Source organism: Schistocerca piceifrons, unplaced genomic scaffold, assembly GCF_021461385.2.
Source record: "Schistocerca piceifrons isolate TAMUIC-IGC-003096 unplaced genomic scaffold, iqSchPice1.1 HiC_scaffold_352, whole genome shotgun sequence".
Classification (NCBI taxonomy): domain Eukaryota; kingdom Metazoa; phylum Arthropoda; class Insecta; order Orthoptera; family Acrididae; genus Schistocerca; species Schistocerca piceifrons.
In genome coordinates this window covers 12501-15000 of record NW_025728573.1, presented here as the reverse complement: position 1 = coordinate 15000, position 2500 = coordinate 12501, and the positions used below count along the sequence as shown (strand labels likewise).

General features: G+C 57.8%; 1 non-coding gene across 1 annotated transcript in view; it reads left to right on the top strand.

Annotated features, from left to right (window-relative positions):
- Positions 1–2096: 2096 nt before the first annotated feature.
- The window catches only part of LOC124746579, a 1909-nt gene continuing 1505 nt past the window's right edge, over positions 2097–2500 (top strand). The window contains exon 1 of the ribosomal RNA XR_007011391.1: positions 2097–2500. This exon is cut by the window's right edge and continues 1505 nt beyond it. This is a non-coding gene — a ribosomal RNA (small subunit ribosomal RNA).

Below are 2500 nucleotides of genomic sequence, written 5' to 3'. Positions count from 1 at the left end.
CCTAACCCACGTTGTGCCTTAACCTAACCCACGTTGTGCCTTAACCTAACCCACGTTGTGCCTTAACCTAACCCACGTTGTGCCTTAACCTAACCCACGTTGTGCCTTAACCTAACCCACGTTGTGCCTTAACCTAACCCACGTTGTGCCTTAACCTAACCCACGTTGTGCCTTAACCTAACCCACGTTGTGCCTTAACCTAACCCACGTTGTGCCTTAACCTAACCCACGTTGTGCCTTAACCTAACCCACGTTGTCCCCTAACGTAACCCACGTTGTCCCCTAACGTAACCCATGTTGTCGCCTAAACCTGCTCTGTAATTGTTATACGACTCGTTCAATTAGTGTAGTGTTGCCCACCCGCAACCCTCGCAATATAGTTCGCTACTCGCACTGCCCGCTCCCCTGTGTATCGCTTCATGTTAAACACCTTGCAAGTCTTGCTGACTTTCCACATGCTCCTGCTGTACACTGTAATGTGGATGGCAGCAGGACGTACATGCCGCCCCTCCCCACGTCCCCACCTTGCCCCCCTGCCTTCGCAAGCTGGTTGGTGAGAAGTTTGCATGTTCAATGCCCTTCGCATGCGACGTACTCAGGCTACGTTGTGGTGCGGCCTGTGTCAACCGTCCGCTAATGTCGTACGCGTAAACCACAATCTGTACTGCACATTCGTCCTTATGTACCGAATGATACATCGTGGCACATGTGTGACCGTACAACGACTGCGCCCAAAAACGGCGGACCATACAGTGCAAATATTGTGCACGCAGCTACGTGTCGTCTCCCTATGAGAGCTGGATTGCAGTGTGGTACGCCATAGAGACGTGTGGGAGGAACGGACGCCGTGGATGGCGATCAGCATGAGCTGTCTGTTGATGTATTCGGACCTAGTCGTCTCTCCTCACACACCGTGATGGCATGGTGCACCGCGTTCCATATCTGCGACATGCTACAGAGGCCGGTTGACAGTCGTTCGAGCAATGGACATCGCATACGTACGGGGGCCACCTTCCACGTATTGTCTAGGCGTGCACATTTTGTTGCGTGTATGTGGGCAGACGTAGTGTGGCGTGACACCTGACACAGGCATGCAATAATCGTTGAAGTTGCAAATGGCGATGGACGCCTGCGTTTTCTGGTGAAGTTACGCAAATGAACAAATGGTAACCTGTTGTGGTGCGGTTGTTCTCGCTAGGGGTGAATCGGTGATGGCGACGATAGGTTGAGGTACGAACCGGTTGTTCCAGCGATACCCACCATGCCGACGAAACTGAACGGCATCTGGGTGTGAAGCGATACGCGGCGGTGGCTGGGTGGGACCGTCCCCGGCCGGTGAGGGGGCGCCTCCCGGCGTGCTGGCCGCGCGGTGCGTGGGCGCACGCGCTACAGCCGGCTGGTGGGGGCGGCCAGTGGCAGGCGCGCCGGCCGACGGACGCGGCAGGCGTCGCAGCTGCGCGCCGGCGCACCCTGCGCGCGGCGCCGTGCGGCCAAAGTAGGTCCTCGCGGGCCCGGTGCGAAGCGCGGTGGACATCTTCAGTGTGCTGGTCCGATTGAGGACTGTGTGCGTTGAGGATGCGCCGCCGCCCGGCGCTCGGCGCCGCGACGCCGTCTGCTGCTCGGTCGCCCCAGCGGTTCTCGCTGGTGGTTTGTATCGCAGCTGTGCGGATGTGTTGGCGCGTGCGCTGTGCTGGGAGAGTTCGCTTCGGCACCCAAGTGGGGCTTTTGTCCTTCTGTGGCGCTGGCGTTGGAGCTGCCGGTCACCGTAGGTGGCGCGTGTTGTCTCCCGCCGGCAATGCCACGACAGCACGCTCCCGGGCCTCTGTCGGCAGCGGCAAGCTCAGTTGGGAGCACGGGTGGTCGCACCGAAAGCGTCTACTCGCCTAACTCCGGGCGATTGCGCCTCTCTCGAACCCGACCAAGTACTTGGGACGGCGCTGCGCGCCGCCGGGACCTGAGAGGGTTTCGAGGTGTATTGTGCAGGGGAGCTCAGCCTCCTCCTGTTTGCAGAATGATTGAGCGGACGCTTGCGTGTTCGCGCGGGCCCCCGGGACACACTCCCGGGCGGCCGGCTGCTCAGCTCTAGTTGACGCAGCTCCCTGGTTGATCCTGCCAGTAGTCATATGCTTGTCTCAAAGATTAAGCCATGCATGTCTCAGTACAAGCCGCATTAAGGTGAAACCGCGAATGGCTCATTAAATCAGTTATGGTTCCTTAGATCGTACCCACGTTACTTGGATAACTGTGGTAATTCTAGAGCTAATACATGCAAACAGAGTCCCGACCAGAGATGGAAGGGACGCTTTTATTAGATCAAAACCAATCGGTCGGCTCGTCCGGTCCGTTTGCCTTGGTGACTCTGAATAACTTTGGGCTGATCGCACGGTCCTCGTACCGGCGACGCATCTTTCAAATGTCTGCCTTATCAACTGTCGATGGTAGGTTCTGCGCCTACCATGGTTGTAACGGGTAACGGGGAATCAGGGTTCGATTCCGGAGA